Consider the following 18904-nt stretch of genomic DNA (forward strand, 5'->3'; position numbering starts at 1 on the left):
TTCACTGATGAGACTATATGGATGACAGAAATTGCTTTTGTGACAGGTCCAGGGTTGACTTATCCTAACCTACTGCTTCCCCCCACTTCCCCGGGCTTACTCTGTCCACACACAGTTGGCTTGGATAATTCACCAGGAAACTTGCAAATATACTTTATGTCCTATAGAGTTTAGGTGCCATGTGCACTATGGGTGCGAAATACTCCCCTTCTCCCTCCTATCATTTTACATGACTTATGATCCATCTATCTGGAGTGTCCATCTTCTTGCCACCCTGCTCAGCCCTGTCCTCCTCGAAAACTCCTACCCTGGTTTCAGATCCAAGCTCAAACAACTAACAATCTCTCCATGGCTTATCAAACTAAGAAAGGTGTTTCAAGTATTCTGTTTGAAAGGGAAGGAGAGGCCAGCGGAATTGCCCAGAAGAGGGAAAGCTAACTCACCACATACATACTAGGAAGTCAATAACAATGTGTAAGTTGATACATCAAAAAAATAATGGAATGAGAGTACAATTTTAAAATATGGAGGTAACCACCAAGAATGATATGCTTAAAAGTGGAAGCAAAAGCGGAGGGAAAGGAGGGGCATCTGGCTGGCTCAGTTACAGAGCATGGGGCTCTGGAACTTGAGGTTGTGAGTTCGAGCCCGATGTTGGGTATAGAGATCACTTAAAAAATAGAAACTTTAGGGGAACCCTGGGTGGTGCAGCGGTTTGGCACCTGCCTTTGGCCCAGGGCGCGATCCTGGAGACCCGGGATCAAATCCCACGTCAGGCTCCCAGTGCATGGAGCCTGCTTCTCCCTCTGCCTGTGTCTCTGCCTCTCTCTCTCTCTCTCTCTCTGTGTGACTATCATAAATTAAAAAAAAATCTGTTAAAAAAATAGAAACTTCAAACAAGGGAAAGGATTCACCACATGATTGTTGTTTTTTATTATGGGATATCCTATTATTTTATACTTTTTGAAATCCATATTCATATATAGTCCTCATAAGATGAATTAGCTTTTTTAGTTTTCAGTTTGTTAACATACAATGTAGTATCAGTTTCACGTATAGAATTTAATGATTCGACACTTCCATACAATACCTGATGCCCATCGCCACAAGTGTCCTCCTTAATCCCCATCACCTATTTCAACCATCCTCTACCCACCTCTCCTCTGGTCACCATCAATTTATGCTCTATAATTATTAGAGTCTGTTTCCTGGTTTGCCTCTCTTTTATTCCCCATGATTGTTTTGTTTCTTAAATTCCACATATGAATGAAATCATATGGTATTTGTCTTTCTCTGTCTGACTTATTTTGCTTAGCCTAACACTCTCTGGCTCCATCCATATTATTGCAAATGGCAAGGTTTCATTCTTTTTTATGGCTGAGTAATATTCCACGATAGATAGATAGATGATAGATAGATAGATAGATAGATAGATAGATAGATAGATACCACCTCTTCTTTATCCATTAGATAAATTAAATTAGATCACTTCTCTCATGTCCCTGGGTTGTCCTTCTTGGGTGTCTCTAGGATCCCCAGATACTATAACACGTTGTTTATTATTATAGTTTCATGGGGCACCTGGGTGGCTCAGTGGTTGAGCATCTGCCTTCGGCTCAGGTCATGATCCCGGGGTCCTGGGATCAAGTCCCACATCAGGCTCCCTGCAGGGAGTCTGCTTCTCCCTCTACCTATGTCTCTTCCCCTCTCTCCCTCTGTGTCTCTCATGAATAAATAAATACATAAAATATTTTTTTTAAAAAATATGGTTTCAAGACTATTAACATATATCTTGTCATCAAACTGCGGCTGTCTCATGGGCAGGTACTATCAGTAACTTAGAGATCTCAACAGCCCTGAGGTGTCCAGCACACATATGGCAAAAGGTTGTTGAGTGAATTGCCTGGGGCTTTGGAAAGAAAGTAAAGCTAACATGAGGCTTACATTTAAAAGCTCACTAAATCATCATACAGGTGAATCTGTAACAATGAAATGACAAAAGTGCTGTGAGGGATAGGTCCACGGTGCTAAGAAATGGCTAAGGACTTGGGCTCAGCTGGTGGGAATAAGGACGATCAGGGAGGTCAGAGAGGGCTTCCTCAAGGAAATGATATCTGTGTTGAAAGGTGTTACTGAGTCAAAATGAATAGAACGTACCCACTTCCAAGAAGGAGACAAAGACACAGTCTCTCGTGCAGGGTGCACATCCTGCTCTTACTGTGACTTAGGGTCTCTGCACAGAGAAATGGAGCCTATGGCCAGACATTTCCTTAGTCTGAGCCACAGAGATGCAGGAGCCATACACCGAAGAAGCAAATCTGAACAACGTCCCACTCCAAAAATGCTGGAAAGCAAGGGGCTGCCACAGGAAATGTTCTGAAGCGCATGATGAGCACCATTCAAGAGCAGAGGGGAGAGAGAGGTGTTGTTATTCCTTCTGCTAAAGGAAAACATGTCGATGCCCCTTTCCTGCCAGCCCCTGCCTTGTTTCCTTGGTCTCTTTTGGCAATCAGATACAGATATTCTTACATTTTCTCCTCTCCTCTCTTCCTCTCTTAAACTTGCTTTTCTCAAATCACTGGTGACCCCCAGGTTGCTCGCACCTGTGATGAACGCCTGGTCTTATGACACCTGACCTATCAGTAGCGCTTCACAGCATTGCTCACTGCATCCCCTCTCTTCTCCTGAATGTCCTGGTGTTTCTCCGGCCTCCTGGGCTACTCTTTCTCAGGTTATTATGTACCTCTTCAGCTTTCCCCAATCTCTCAGTGGGAGAGCATCAAGGACTCAGTCTCTTTTCTCAATTTACAAACACTCTCTTGGCCTTTCTTTCAAATATCATGACTCTTTTATTGCTAGCAACTCCTGCTTTTGTATCCCCAGCCCAGAATTCACTCCAAAGCATCAGACTCTGAAAATCAAGCAGCTCAGTCAGCAGTTCTCCTCGGGTGCCTAAAAGCCATCTCACACTCACCACGTCCAAAGCTAAACTCTTGACTTGCTCACGTTCTGCTCCACCCACAACCTTACCCATGTCATGTGAAGGCAACTGCCAAGCTGCCCATTCCCAAGGCCAAAGCTCTTGGAAGTCTTTCTTTTAAATTTATGCCATCATGCCTGCCATGAAATCCTATTGGCTTTACCTTCTGCATGTATCCATAATCTGACTGCCATTCTAGAATAAGCAACCAGTATCTCTTTTCTAGATTAGCTTACCAGTTTCCTAAGAGCTCTCCCTACTTATATTATTTTTTAAGATTTTAATTTTTATTTTTTAGATTTTATGCATTTATTTGTTTGAGATAGAGCAGAGGGAGGAGCAGACAGAGAGGGACAAGCAGACTCCTAGCTGAGCATGAGGCCTGACGCAGGGCTCAATCTCACAACCTTGGGATCATGACCTGAGCTGAAATCAAGAGTCAAACACACTTAATTGACTGAGCCACCCAGGTGCCTCAAAGATTTTTTTAAAGATTGTATTTATTTATTCATGAGAGACACACACAGAGAGAGGCTGAGACATAGGCAGGGGGAGAAGTAGGCTCCCTGTGGGGAGCCTGATGCAGGACTCCATCCCAGGACCCTGGGATCATGCCCGGAGCCAAAGGCAGATGCTCAACCACTGAGGCATCCCAAAGATTTCATTTTTAAGTCATCTCCACACCCAATGTAGGGCTTGAATCCACAACTCCGAGATCAAGAGTTGCTCATTCCATCCAATGAGCCAGCCAGGTGCTCCTCCCAGCTTATATTATTGATCACTAGAGCCTATTCTGACCAAAGAGGACAGTATTGGCATCTCAAAATAAAAGTGAAAAGAAGAAATAACAACTATCTTCCTCAAACTCTTTCAGAAAACAGAGTGGTGCACACCAATATGAAGCCAGAACTACTGATACCAAAACCTGACGAAGACATTAGAATAAATGAAATTACAGACCAATATTCCTCATGAGCAGAGACACAAAAATCCGTAACAAAGTGTTAACAAATTAAATGTAAGACTATATTAAAAGGATAATGCATCATAACTGAGTAGGGTTTCTTTGAGGAACATAAGGTTGGTTTAACATTCTAAAACCAATTAATATAAGTTACCATATTACCAGAATAAAGGAGTATAAAAGCATATGGTAATTGTAATAGATGAAGAAAAGTAATTTTATAAAACCCAACACTCCTTGGTCACACTGAACAACATGCTGCTGAATCAATCACAAATCTGTGTTCCCACTGTAGTCTTCCTGTATCTGAATATGTGGGGCCCCTGAGCTAGGCCCTTAAAGTCACTAAGTCTCATCCTCCCCACCTGCAAACAGGCGCCCCTACCCTCACAGGACCGCTGCAAAGGCTGATGGATAAGGAAGTAAAGCCTTTTGTGCATGGTACATATTTACATTCCCACTCCAGAGCTGTGACGACAATTCTCCACAGGAGCAGGTGCAAATGTAAGTACACAGTAGAGATACAGTGGGATCCGTGCCCTGGCAGAAGGACATCCAGAGTGTGATGAGAGCACAAAGAAGACCCTACTTTCCAGATGGCAAATGGAAGGGTGTGTTCAAGGAAAACTTCCTTCCCCCTTCTTTAGAACCCAGCAGGTGACTGTAGGGGGCAGTGGAAAGGAGGGAACAGGAAGCTGGGGCTAGGGTCAAGAATCTTTTTTTTTTTTTTTTTAAGATTCATTTATCTATTCATGAGAGGCAGAGACATAGGGAGAGGGAGAGGCAGGCTCCCAGAGTGGAGCCCAATGTGGGACTGGATCCTGGGACCCCAGGATCATGCCCTAAGCATAAGGCAGATGCTCAACCGCTGAGCCACCCGGGTGTCCCTTGGGTCAAGAATCTTATGCAATTAGGCAATGGGACTCATTCCTACACAGTGAAATCCAGGCCCTGCTCATCATTAAACATGTGTCAGATCCTGTTTGTCATCTCTGATCACTCTGGGAGCCCTTTCCCTGTCAGCACAGACTTCATAGCTGGCTGCCCCGCCATGACCACTGTCTGCTCAAGACTCTAAGAAGGAAAATGAGTTCTCGCAGCACTAGGCAGTCTGCCCAGAACTTCCACCTCCTTATCTTCCTCTCGTTTCAGACAATACGGTAAGAAATAGAGGTTTGCTTATTTATCTCTCTCTTCTAAGACTACTCACTGAGTGACTACACCGTGCCAGTATGCGATCCAACACACGACGCAGCAGTGAACAAGACAGACACGGTCCTTACACTCGTGGCATATAGAGATTTACCCTATCATTCATCCATGTCCTTGTTTAAGTGAAATGTGAGCTCACAATTAGGAAAGTCATGCAATCTGAGAAGGTGACATTTACTCTGATCCTTAAACGTTGTAGGGGAAGCAGCCTGTGGTATTGGGTGCAAGATCCAGAAGAAGAATCCATGCTCAGAGAGAACCCCATATCAAGGCAGCAGCAGGCAGGTGATGTGAGAAACAAAGGCAGAAGAGAATTTCCTTGGTACCTACAGCACATTGACAAATCCTCGCAACAAGCAGAGTGACCTCCCTCTAAAGACTCAACTGCCTCCATGTTAACACTTTGCTAAGGACTAAAGGCAATCCAAGCCCAACCCTCAGGATCCTGTAAGCCTACTTTAACATATAAAAATTCCTCCAGAAATTCCCTTTAGCTCCCAACCTCACAAAACACACGTTGGCCATCATTGCCCAAGCACATGACCCACTGATACCCATCTAAAGGGTCTCATGACTCAGATTTTATTAGATGGTAATAAATGACCTTCTCCCAACAATAACTAGCCCCCTCATGGTCCTGGAAACCTTGCTTCCAAAATTCCTTAGGGACTTACACTCTCCCTAACTCCTTCCCAACTTGAAAGTCCATAATGGGCCACTCCTCATGACCCCAGTACAGCTCTTCCTGGCCACAGGTCCTGTCCCTGTGCTTTAATAAAACTACCTTTCTGCACCAAAGATGTCTCAAGAATTCTAACTTGGCCATCAGCTTCCAACCCTAACACATTTCCTGCATCAGTGGGCACCATCAGTGAGGTAAGAAAGGAGGCAGGTGGCTGGAGAAAAGGAAGCAAAAGGGAATAAATAGGACATATGGCTGAGAGAAAAGCCACGATGTGTTTACACAGGGCCTGGCAAGCCATGTTAAGGATTTGGGTCTTCATCCTAAGAGAATTAAGGATTCTCATCTCATCATGTGGCAGAGGAGCCACATGATCCAATTTGTGTTTTTAAAAGCTCTCTGTAGAAAAGGGACAAAGTTTGGGAGGAGAATCCACAAGGTTTGTAGATCCTGTGTATGGAGGTGGTGAGCGGGATGTGGGTTGGGGCAGTGGCGAGGATACTATACAATGAGATTCAGAGTCTTGGAGGTGGGGGGTGGATGGAAACATGAGCATAGTCTTGGCTTTTTTTGGAGGGGGAGGACTTGGCTGCACTGGGGGTCCTGCAAGATGCCTCAAGTGGTGACCTCAAGGTATCAGTTAAGACACATGGGAGTGGGGCAGCCCCAGTGGCACAGCGGTTTAGCACCGCCTGTAGCCCAGGGCGTGATCCTGGAGACCTGGGATCGAGTCCCACGTCGGGCTCCCTGCATGGAGCCCGCTTCTCTCTCTACCTCTCTCTACCTCTCTCCCTCTCTCTCTGAATGAATAAATAAATATATAAATCTTAAAAAAAAAAAAAAAGACACATGGGAGTGGACCTCAGAATAAAGATCTGTTCTAGAACAAGAACCTTCGGGGTCATCAGCAAATAGACAACGAAGGTAAAGCCATAGAGGTGAATGCTACCAAGTGGGGGTAGGGAGGCAGTTAGAAGAAAGTGGGATCCTGCCCTAAGTAATACAACAAGAGTCAGAGAGGTAAGAGGAATGGTTTGGCAAGTGTGGTGAGTCATGACTCAAAGAAAAGAAGAATTTTCCAGAAAGGGAAAGTGGTCAACTTTCCACATCAGTTAAGCCATGAGCAGTACATCAACTCAGGAATGGGAAGCGCTCTTGATCACAGGAGTGAAGCGGAGAGCTTTCTGGAGTATTACTGAAGGCAGGAGCCAGGTTGGAAGAGGTGAGTCAGGAACAGAAGTGAAGAAGCAGAGTCGGTGAGTTAGTATACTAAGACTTTTCCTAGGAGTCAGCCGTGAAGAGGAAGCAAGAGAAAGCCAGTTGCTAGAGAGAGGTGCGGGTGACATTTTTGTCTTATGTTTCCATTTTGGACCAATTAGGGTGACTTTCTGCATCAAATACCAGTGCCAAATTGGTCATTCACTGAATTGATTTTTTTTTTTTTTTTTACTGGCTTGATTTTAGGTGAATTGGCTTTAGGGAGATTGATTTTCAGTAAATTGACCTAGAGTCAAATTGAGAAGTCCATGTCAATAAAAACCATCAACTATTGAGCATTTACTATATGTCAGGCACCCTGCCAGGCTGTCTGCAGTATCTCATTAACTGCTCAGGAATCTCTAAGAGGAAGGGCGGTTTTAGTCACAATTTCCAAGCCAGGAGACTTAGGCACAGAGAGGGTATGAACTTGCCTAAGGTTACCCAGCCGGCAAGGGATGGAGCCTGGGCTCACCTTGGATCCACCTGGCACCCAGCCCAGGGCTCTCCCTTGCCAAGCCTCAGCTCAAGTCCCTTACACGGGACAGGCCTGGCCTGCCACACCAAGAAGTGTCTACTTGAACTGTAAGCAGCAAGGAACCCCATTAAATCTTTGAGTGAGAGTTTGATGTCAGAAAAACAATGTTTGGGGGCACCTGCATGGCCCAGTGGTTGAGCATCTGCCTTTGGCTCAGGTCATAATCTTTGGGTCCTGGGATCGAGCCCTGCATCGGGCTCCCTTCAGGGAGCCTGCTTCTCCCTCTGCCTATGTCTCTCTCTGCCTCTCTCTGTGTGTCTCTCTTGAATAAATAAATAAATAAAATCTTTTAGAAAGGAAAAGCAATGTTTTAAGATTTTTTGGATAACTGGGCAAGGTAGGTATATTTGGGGAGCTCTTCTTCCTTTTCATGCTTGCTTAAACACACCACTTCATCTCTGATTTCAGTGTGATTGGCACATTCTCAGCAGTGCCGTCCTGACCTCACCAAGAAAGAGGTTTTCCTCTCTTGGCATGGAGTCTCATGGCTCTGCACTTCACTCCTGAGCACTCCCAGTTTTTATTTTATATGGCTGTAATATCTACCCTCCCCACCCCTTTAGAAGGTTCGAATCACAAAGTCAGGGACTGAGGGTCTTCCCTTTGCTTGCAGCTGTATCCTTAGCACATACACAGTCCTTGGAACACATCAGTGCTCAATGCACATTTGCTGAATTAACAGGTTGTGGGAGCATCTCTTGAGGGTCACAGGGATGGGATTGTAGCTTTATCACAACACTGCCCTCATCCTGGATACCCTAAAATGCCCGGGTCTGCAGGATGTGAATTGCTTGGGAAGTGGACAGTGACAGACATGGCAGGGAGGCAGGTGACTCGGGTGCTTAGGTCTAGAGATGGGTCTTGGAGAACCAAAGAGGCAAAATGCCTTTGCCATGCTTTCAGCCTCCTGCTGTGCACTCCTGGCTGATGAAATTTGCCTTCAGATCAAAAGGACATTGAACTGGAATAATCAGAGGTTTCTGCTGTGCTTTTTAAACGGAAAGACTCATGGTCTATCTGACAGGCTACGTCCAGATGTCAAATCAGGCTTGCTTGTCTCTAGTTGGGTGTTGTGGGGAGGGGGCACCATGACCAGGGTGTCCAAGTTAGCTCCTTAGCCACCCTCGTATTTTCCCTGACCCTCCTTCCCCTCCCTCTGCCTCCCTCTACATAGATGCTCAAGTTCATAAATAGGGGTTCTTCCCCATAAATCTCTCCCAAATACATCCACTCCTCCCAGTCCCATTGTCTAAGCTCAGGATCTCACTATTTAGCTCAACCTGCCATTGGTGTTATCAGCCACCACAGAGCTGGAGCTATCCACTCACTCAGCACTCAGCAGGTGTGATCTTCCTAAAACACCAATCTGATCGTGTCATTCCTCTTAGAAAACACTCCAGGGGCTCTCCATTGCCCTTAGGACTGACTGCAAACCCTAGACAAGCAATAAATCCCCCCAACAATCTACTTCCATTGGACCCCTCCCACTCCACCCCCTGCATTTCTCTTCTGCTTTAGCCATGGAGTACGTGTTATCTCCTGATTGCATGCCCTGCGAATATTCAAGCTGCCGTGCCTCTAAAGAGGCCATTCCCTCCACCTAGAAAGCCAGATGCGTGTGGCAAAGTCCTACTAATTTTTCAGGATTCAAATCAGACATTTATCATCCTGGTCAAGCCATCCCCAAAAGCCGAGCATAATATTCAGACAATAATCCATTGATTGTCTGTGATCCCACTGAACCTTATGCAATGATCCCAGAGCTCTTAATACATTCTGTTGTATTTTCTGCATGTCTGCCCTTCCAACCAACCCCTCACTGGTCAGCAGGGAACTTAGGCTGGTTCAGGGCCATAGAGCCCTGAGGTTAAGAATTCAGGTTATGCTATCACAAAGTTCTAAGTTTAAATGCTGATGTATCACAGTATGACCCTGGGGGACTTATTGAAGTCTTTGTGCTGGAAATATTTTTAATCTTTAAAATAGGCACAAGAGCAACCAACTTGTATTCTTCGAGCATCCAGATGGGAGTGCGGCATTCTTAGTGATGCCTTTGCTTGGTTTCGCATAGAGCACATAATAAGGGTACAGAGAGATGATCAGATGAAAATGACCATCAAAGACATGTTTGATGTCTTTCCATCTTCTCATCCCTACAACACAGTGCTGGGAACAAAGGAGGTATTAAATAATGTTTGAATGAATGAAATAAACTTTCATAGGGAGGCGCAGGGGTGAAGAGATACACACTCGTGCCTTCCACCTGCGTTCACAGGGGAATCCTGCAACCCAGCTTCGTGTTCTTCCACGTACAGGGGCTAGAAGATCTGACCTGTCCCCGGTCAACCATGTTGAACCCTGTCTACACTGCAGGCCCTGTGCCCTACGCTTTCATGTGTGAGCCAGGCATGAGCACCCCCATTTTCAGACAGGAGAACAAGTGCAGTGAAGCTAAGTCAGTAAGTAGCACCGCAAGGGCCTGAATGAACATCTGCCTGGCCCCATATTCCAAACTTCAACACCTACAGCCAGCAAGCAGGATTATTATTCCCACCTGGAAAGCTTTCTCGGGTTTCCCAGGGAGCCCAACACACAACTTTGCAGAGAAAGATTGAGGGGCTAGCCCATCATGCTGATGCTGTTGCCTTGCAATGTAAATAGTCACTCACTGTGGAACTGTTTGTTATGAGCAATGCACGAACAAGGGAGAAGTGAGACATAAAATCATTATTTCCTGCAGAAAGACACCGCCAAAGGGACAGAATTACTTATTATATTAATTCTGTCCTTCAGCCCCCAGCTCATCTCTTTGCCTAATGACTGAGTCAGAGAATGTATCGTTGGCAATGTCTAGGGACATTTCCACTATGATTTTTGCAAGAAATTGAATAATCTAAGACTTCCCATTCGACTCCCTTCTGCTCTATCCAATGAAACTGTCACATAGAAGCATCACATAGAATCTCCAGGTCAGAATGGCTAGGATTAGAAGACAGCGAGGTAAATATCTATTTACTCCTGTATTTATGTATTCACGAATCACTCTTAGCAGCCAGGCCACACTTAATGGCAGGCCATGAGAGGCATTTCTGCTTCAATCAGAAATCAAGTAGCTTTTATCTGATAAGTAGTTGGACGGATCTGGTGGTGTGATGCAGGACTGGGCCAAAAAAAGTTAAAGCCACAACATTCCAACGTGGATTATTATGTGCTATCCCGCTGTCTCACTGCCTCAGTTCAAAAGATTTATAGGCTAATTGTACCAGGTGCATAGGAAGTTGTCATGTGGAAGAGGGATTTTCTTCACGGTCGAGCGTGATCACGATTATCTGAGGCTGTTCTACAATTTCTTTTACATTAGCAACAACTCTTCCCACCACATGTTGAACACCTGGTGTGCTGTGCACTGCTCGGGGAGCTTTAAATTTACCACCTCATTTAACCCCTCGCCGCGTCTGGGAGAGGCAGGAGCTAACATGTCCGGTTTAAAGATGAGGATAGGAAGTTCAGGGAGGTGAATTTCCCCCATATTTTAATGCTGTGGAATATAAACAGTCATTATAACTGTCACAGCCAAACACACAAAATGTTCAAGATCCATAAAAAATTGCTACAAATATTTATTGGGTGTTCATAAAAGTCTACTTGAGGAGTGCCTGGCTGGCTCAGTCAGTTCAGCGTCTGACTCTTGATGTCAGCTCAGGTCTCGATCTCAGGGTCACAAGTTCAAGACCTGCATTGGGCTCCATGCTGGGTGTGGAAACTATTCTAGAAAAAAAAAATGTTGACTTGAAAAAAACTGAGATTTATTATGTTTTTGTTTGGAAGAAAACTATTTTTAAAGATTTATTTATTTATTGTAGAGAGAGAGGGAGAGCGTGCACAAGTGGGGGGCAGGGCAGAGGGAATCTTTTTTTTTTTTTTAAGATTTTATTTATTCATGAGAGACACAGAAGAGAGAGAGGCAGAGACACAGGCAGAGGGAGAAGCAGGCTCCATGCAGGGAGCCCGACGTGGGACTCAATTCTGGGTCTCCAGGATCGCGCCCTGTGCTGAAGGTGGTGCTAAACCGCTGAGCCACCCGGGCTGCCCAGAGGGAGAGAATCTTAAGCAGACTCTTCACTGAGTGTGGAGCTGGAAACAGGGCTCGATCTCACAACCCTGAAATCATGACCTGAGCCAAAATCAAGAGTTGGACATTTAACTAATTGAGCCACCTAGGTGCCACGAAGAATAATATTTTTAAAAACATTAATTCTCCTTAGATGTGTAAACAATTTCAATCAAAATCCCAATCACTTTGGGGCACCCGGGTGGCTCAGTGGTTAAGGGTCTACCTTTGGCTGAGGGTGTGATCCTGGATCCCAGGTCTGGGGATCAAGCCCTGCTTGATCAAGCCTGCTTCTTCCTCTGCCTATGTCTCTGCCTCTCTCTGTGTCTCTCATGAATAAATAAATAAAATCTTTTTAAAAAGACATATACAAAATCCCAATCATTTTAACAAAGTGATTAAGTGTTAAAAGTAAACATCTCTGAATAACTAGAAAAATATTAATAAGCAGTCAGAACAAGGTATGTTAGCATAGCAATTTTTTATGGATCTTGAACATTTTGTGTGTTTGGCTGAACAAACAGAACAAGGTATGTTAGGTATGTTAGTAGATTAATTTACTAGTGTAATAATGTAATGATATGCTAATGAATAATATGCAAATCAATTATATTAATAAAATTGATGTACTTGTTTAAAACACTGTGGAAAGTGTTCAAGAATGGAGAGTTTCAGGGCACCTGGGTGGCTCAGTGGTTGAGCATGTACCTTCAGCTTAAGGTGTGATCCCAGGGTCCTGGGTTTGAGTCCTGCCTTAGGCTCCCTGTGGGGAGCCTGCTTCTCCCTCTGCCTATGTCTCTCTCTCTCTGTCTCTCATGAATAAATAAATAAAATCTTAAAAAAAAGAATGGAGAGTTTGATCTTCCTTTGATCAAAAATGTACAGTACACAAAAATGTACAGTATAACTATGGCACTTCCCATTTGTAGAAGCAGGAAGAATCATCCAACATATGGTAAAAGTACTATTCATTTATAAAAATCATAGTAGTGGAGTGCCTGGTTGGCTCAGTTGGCTGAGCATCCCACTCGATTACAGCTCAGGTCATGATCTTGGGGTCCCAGGAGGGAGCCCTGAGTCGGGCTCTGCACTCAGCAGGGAGTCTGCTTGAGATTTTCCCTCTCCCTTTGCCCTTCCTCCTACTTGAGGTCTCTCTATATCATGTAAATAGATAAATCTTTTTAAAAATCATAGAAGTAAAAAGAAAAAAGAAGCAGAAAGCAGGAGACAGTGTTACTTGAATATATCAAGCAAAATAAATTATAGATGCTATCATCTATAATTTTAAAGCATTGTAATGTTATAAGGGAGGGGGGAAGGAAGGAAACTAAACAATGACAGATACTCGGGTAATCAAACTTGGTATAGATGAGAAGAATTTTTTGCATAACTCAGAATAAAAAAAATAAAAGAACATATTAGTAGATTTGATTATCTTAAATACTTTAAAATAAAGTACTTGGGATGCCTGGGTGGCTCAGCGGTTGAGAGCCTGCCTTTGGCCCAGGTCATGATCCTGGAGACCTGGGATCAAGTCTCACATCAGGCTCCCTGCACGGGGCCTGCTTCTCCCTCTGCCTGTGTCTCTGCCTCTGTGTGTGTGTGTGTCTCTCAAGAGTAAAAAAATAAAATCTTTAAATAAAATAAAGTACCTATATCAAAAACATCACAAAAGTGAAAGGCCAATTATAAACTGTGAAAAGGTTTTTTTGTAAACTATGAAACAGATACAGGATAGCTGATTTTTTTTGACATTTATGCTTATTCCATTGCTATTTATGTAACAGAAACCGATTACTTAAAATACATGGAGTTCTGACAATTCAATAAAAAATTACATACGTCCTGATAGGAAAATACGCAAAGGGTATGAACTAGTTGTACACAGAAAAATAAATCCAGATACTCAATGCACATATGAAATGTGTTGGATCTCTAACAATTAAAAAGAAAAAACAAAACAAAGAGAAAACTCTCATGAAGTATGTTTCACCCATGAACTTGGGAGTGAATAAAAGAACCACTGGTGATGAGTGTGTGTGTAAAAGACAATGCTCACACAACTCTGAAAAGGGGCGTGGGGATAAATGACTATAACATTTTTTTTTTAATTTTTGAAGGTGTTCTGTATACGTTTGTGTAGCAAAGGCCTTATGAAACATGTAACACTTGACCCAGCGATAAACACCTGCACAATCCACCTCGATGATTCTCCTTCCAGCAAATGTATCCCAAATGAGCGATCAGAGATGCACTCAACTATGTATGCAGATGTAGAGGTCTCCAGCTAAAGACACGGATATGCACACCAGCCTGTGGTAGGCATCTTTGGACATGACTTCAATTTACTCTGTCTTCTGGTCTTCATGCTCTTATGTTACCCCACTGGATGTGGGCTGCACTTAGCCACTTGTTTCTATCACAGATAGAACATGGCAAAATGACGGGATGGCTCTTCTGTGATTAGGTTAGAAAGACTGACGTCTATCTTGCTGGCATGCATACGTTCTCTCTCTCTCTCTCTCTTTCTCTCTTTCTCTCTCTCTCTCTCTTTCTCACCCTCTCCCTTGCTCTGATGATGTTAGCCGTCAGGCTGTGAGCTGCCCTATGCAGAGGTCCACGCAGAAAAGGATGAAGGGAGGACCCTATCCAACAGCCCGTGAAGAACTGAGGCACTCAGACCACCAACCCACAAAGAACTGAATCCTGCCAACAACCACATGCCTGCTCTAGGAAGTGGGTCCTTGCCGGTCAAGCCTTTAGATGAGACCAGAGCCCCGGCCAACACCTTGATGAGAGTCTGTGCATGACCCAGAGCCAGAGGACCCAGCTAAGCCATGCTCAGATTCCCACCTGCACAGACTGTGTTAATAAAAAGTAGTTTTAAGCCACGAAGTTTTTGGGTAACTTGTTATAGAAGATTATATAACGAATCCACAGCTTTATTTATAAAACTATAAAATTGGAAACAATAAAAGTGTACATTAAGAAAAAAATTAAGTAAACTGTAAAGGACCCAAATAATGGTATGCTGTGGACCATGTTAAAAAATATTATTTCTTGCTATAGAGAAAAGTTTATGACATAGGGTAAGTGAAAATGCAGGCTATTGAATAGTATACGCAAAATGACATTATTTTAGGGGCACCTGGGTGGCTCGGTGGTTGAGCATCTATCTACCTTCGGCTCGGGTTGTGATCCCAGGGTCCTGGGATTGAGTCCCACATTGGGTTCCCCCTGCAGGGAGCCTGCTTCTTCCTCTGCCTATGTCTCCTCCTCTCTCTCTGTGTTTCTCATGAATAAATAAATAAAATGTTTTTTTAAAAATTATACTATTTTATAAATTCAATAAATCCATATGAATGGAAACATGCTGAGAGAATACATGATGCTTTCTTCATTGTCTCATCTAGGAAGACTTTTTACAAATCTATGAGTGGCGAAACTTGAACAACAGAGCTCTCACTGTCCACTCCCCACTGTGCACAGAACAGAATCGCTACCCTAGTGAGTCTTATCTTTTAGTGGGAGAGACAATTAAGCAGTCAATTCATAACCTGAAGCCAGGTATTCAGGAAGCAGTAAGTCTATGAAGTGGAGTAAGGGGCTATAAGGTAAAGGAGAGAGTGCTCTTTTATTTAGGGAGGTCGGGAGATCTTGAGATAACATTTGTGCAGAGACTTGAATGAAATGAGACTAAGTCACCCACACATCTGGGGGAGGTGATTTCTAAGTGGCAAGAACAGAAAGGGATTTACACCCCGAAAATCCAAACTTGTCTTTGTTGCAGTAATATACAGATTTTCCAATCCCAAGCCACAAAGAAAAGGTCAAGGGCTCAACTCTACTTCCTTCCTAAAGCCCTTAGAGAAGCTGATCAGACAGTTTCTGGGACCCAGATCTCCAAAGTCACCACCCTGCTCCTCAACTGAATTTAATCTCTTCTCCCTCTTCAGGCTCAGGGGCATCTTAGGAAACCCTGACCAGTATGGGAGGTTATCACTGGGACCTGGAGTCGTTATTAGGGACCAAAGCACAGGGATGACCCCCGTCCAAGTTTGCTGGCATCTCTCCTGTGGCAGATGCCATGTCATTCAGCCTTGCTGTGTCTCCCCTGGAGCTTTGTGGTAGAATCTAGCCACTCTACGGAACTGGACGTCTAGGTCATTTTCTCTGTCTTACAACTGATTCGCCCAATGGCCAAAGCTCTTTCCCCGGCCTGCTTATTCATTGACAATTGCTGTAATATCTCTGATTAAGCACTTGTTCTATACTGGGCTCTGTGATAAGAGCATTATGGACATAATCCCATTTGATCCTCTCCACAAATATGTGAGGAAGGTGTGGCTATGAGAAAACTGATTTCCCGTGTGGGTGGAACTCATGAAGTGTCATAAACTCATGAAGTATCAGGACTGAGGTAGAAAGCCAGATCTCCCTGGTTTGGCAACTTTTTACCCACCTTTCCTCTAGGAAACTACATTTTGATTTGCTTATTGTCTTCCTTTCTTCCTTTCTATCTCAAAGTCTCTGGTTTTAGATACTTCCTGGTGTTTGGAGCCACAACCAGGCAGACCTGTTTCTGAGCCATACAACCCACCTATCCCCATAGTGCAAGCCCCTGAAGTTCAATCAACCCCTCTCTCCAACATCATCCCACTCAGACCAATACTTTTTCCTCATCCATGCTACTTCCATGCTCTGCTAATGACAGAGGCTAAGTGCAATGCAAACCGTCAAGTGATGAATACATGAGGGTGCTCCTATGGATGATGTGGAATACTCCAGGCTTCTGCTCTAGACCCCTGTGTTCAGCATATTGTTCAGTGCACAACCTGCGCAACAATATGAAGTGGCCCTTCACCCCCTATTGTAATTTTATAAGATCTAAAATCCATTGGTTTCCATTCAAACCTAGGCTTTATAGCAGAACCAGCTGGTATACTTGTTAAGAGAGAGAGAGCAGGAGAGAGAGAGAGACTGACCAATCCATCATCAATCCCCAGGTCTCACTCCAGACCCAGAGAATGAAAATTGGAGAGCAGAACTGGTTCTCTATTTCTTATTAGCATTTCATGGAATTTCCAAGAAGTCTCTCTATGGTCAGACATTTCCTTTGCCTAAATGGATCATGTGTAGCTACAGCACCAATCAGGAGATCACGCAGGTGGGAACTGGGATGATTATCCAGAAGGCTGACTGTCCAGTCTTTCCTGGATCCCCAAGCCTTTATCACAGGCTGATTGACCCACAGAGGATGGAATTCCAGGCAAGGTTAATGAATCTGTAGGAGCTTATGCTAAGCTCCATGGAACTTTTACCATTGAGGGATGACCACAGAGCAATCAACTGGCTTTGCCCTTAACTGATCTTGCTCTGGAGCCCAGCCAGGCCTTGATTTAAATAATCCACATTGTTCAGAGATAGTATGAGTTTGCTAGGCTGTGTTAGGGGCTGAATTATGTCCCTCCCCCCAATTCCTATGTTGAGGTCCTAACTCCCATGAAACTCAAAATGTGACTATATTCAGAGATAGGGCCTTTAAAGAGGTGACCGAGTTAGAATCCAATGTGACTGGTGTCTTTATAAGAAGAATGGACATTGGGGGGGGGGTGTGAGCACAGGGGAACACCATGGGAAGAGATGGCAAGAGGGTGGCCAGCTGCAAGCCAAGGAGAGAAGCCCCAGGGGAAACCAAGCCTGCTTGCTTAAGCTCCCCAGTCCCCGAGGGTTTGTCATGGCAGCCCGTATGACTCTGCTGGGGCTGGCATGACAAATGCCACAGACTGCCATTTCCCGTGTGTCTGTGCCCTAATCTCATCTGCTTATAAGGCCGCCAGCCGGACTGGATTAGGGTCCACCCAGATGAGCTCATTACCTTAATTAAAGACCTTCTTTTAGGGGCACCTGGGTGGCTCAGGCGGTTGAGTGGCCAGCGCCTGATTTTAGCTCAGGTCATGGTCTCCAGGTCCTGGGACTGAGCCCCACACATGGTACTCCATGCTCAGCAGAGTCTGCTTGAGATTTACTCTCTCCCTCTCCTTCTGCCCTTCCTCTGCTCACCCGTTCTCTCTTTCTCTCACTCTCAAATAAATAAATAAATCTTTAAAAAAAAAATAAAGACCCTATCTCCAAACACAGTCACATTCTGAGATCCTGGGGGTTAGGACTTCAACATAAGAATTTGGTGGGGGACACAATTTAGCCCATAACAGACACTGTAAGAAAGTTAGGGAGAAAGAAAAAGGTAAGTATGGCTTCTCTGGATGATATACTTTGAGCTAAATATGGTTCTGGGTGCCCTCAATCCTTCCGAAAGCATTGGGAGGTAAACCATATGGTCTCCCTGCTGACGGTCAGGTAACTGAGGCCTGGTGAGTAAACATCGCTTACCCCCCTTACCTCTCACCCCATGTGGGGAGGGAAGGGCACGTGGAGTGTGGATTTCTCCACAAGGCAGCCCTGGGGCCACCTCACCAGCCTCTTCTCTAGCCATTTACAACTCCCAACAGGACCAATTTTGCAGAATTGGCCAGTCACAACTGTGACACTAATGGCACCAGGCTCTTAGTAAGGCTTGTTGCAGCAAGAGAAAACAGAGCAGAGCACTTAGCAGAGTGCTCAGACCTGGCAGATGCGCTAAGCAGTGATGGCTTTTCTCATCATGATGATGATTTTTAAGCCTTGAAAACTCTAAGTGCAAGGAAAAGAGGCTATCAAATTGGTGATTTTGCCATCTACCTCTAGGCACCTCAGCCAATGGCAGGAAACTGGGCTAGGATGTTTTCACACACACTGGCAGCTCTATCTATCTATCTATCTATCTATCTATCTATCTATCATCTATCTATCATATATCTATCTATCTATCTACCTATCTATCTATCATCTGTATCATCTATCGATTATTGATTGATCTGTCTTTAATGTAGAGATAGAACAAAGGTGCGGATGGCTTAGATGAAATCACAAAAGCCTAGGTTTCATTGGCTCTCTTGAATGGGCTCTTCTAAATAGAACTAACCCTCAACCTCTGCCAGTGCCCTGCCCTCACACACCACACCATTAAAATTCCAGGCCATCCATCCTGCTGCTGCTCTGTGCACCCACATCCCTGCACATCCCATTACCTTCAGCATCATCCAAAGAACACAAGTCCT

General features: G+C 44.3%; 1 long non-coding RNA gene across 2 annotated transcripts; it reads left to right on the top strand.

Annotated features, from left to right (window-relative positions):
- The first annotated feature begins 6757 nt into the window (after positions 1-6757).
- Positions 6758-14832, top strand: LOC111096496. Of its 2 annotated transcripts, none has more exons than XR_005360357.1 (3): positions 6758-6858; positions 10427-10633; positions 13865-14832. It is a non-coding gene; the product is annotated as an uncharacterized LOC111096496 (long non-coding RNA). The 2 variants fall into 2 exon arrangements; XR_005360356.1 differs by having other exon boundaries at positions 6764-7060.
- Positions 14833-18904: the final 4072 nt, after the last annotated feature.

This window comes from Canis lupus, chromosome 6 (assembly GCF_011100685.1).
Source record: "Canis lupus familiaris isolate Mischka breed German Shepherd chromosome 6, alternate assembly UU_Cfam_GSD_1.0, whole genome shotgun sequence".
Classification (NCBI taxonomy): Eukaryota; Metazoa; Chordata; class Mammalia; order Carnivora; family Canidae; genus Canis; species Canis lupus.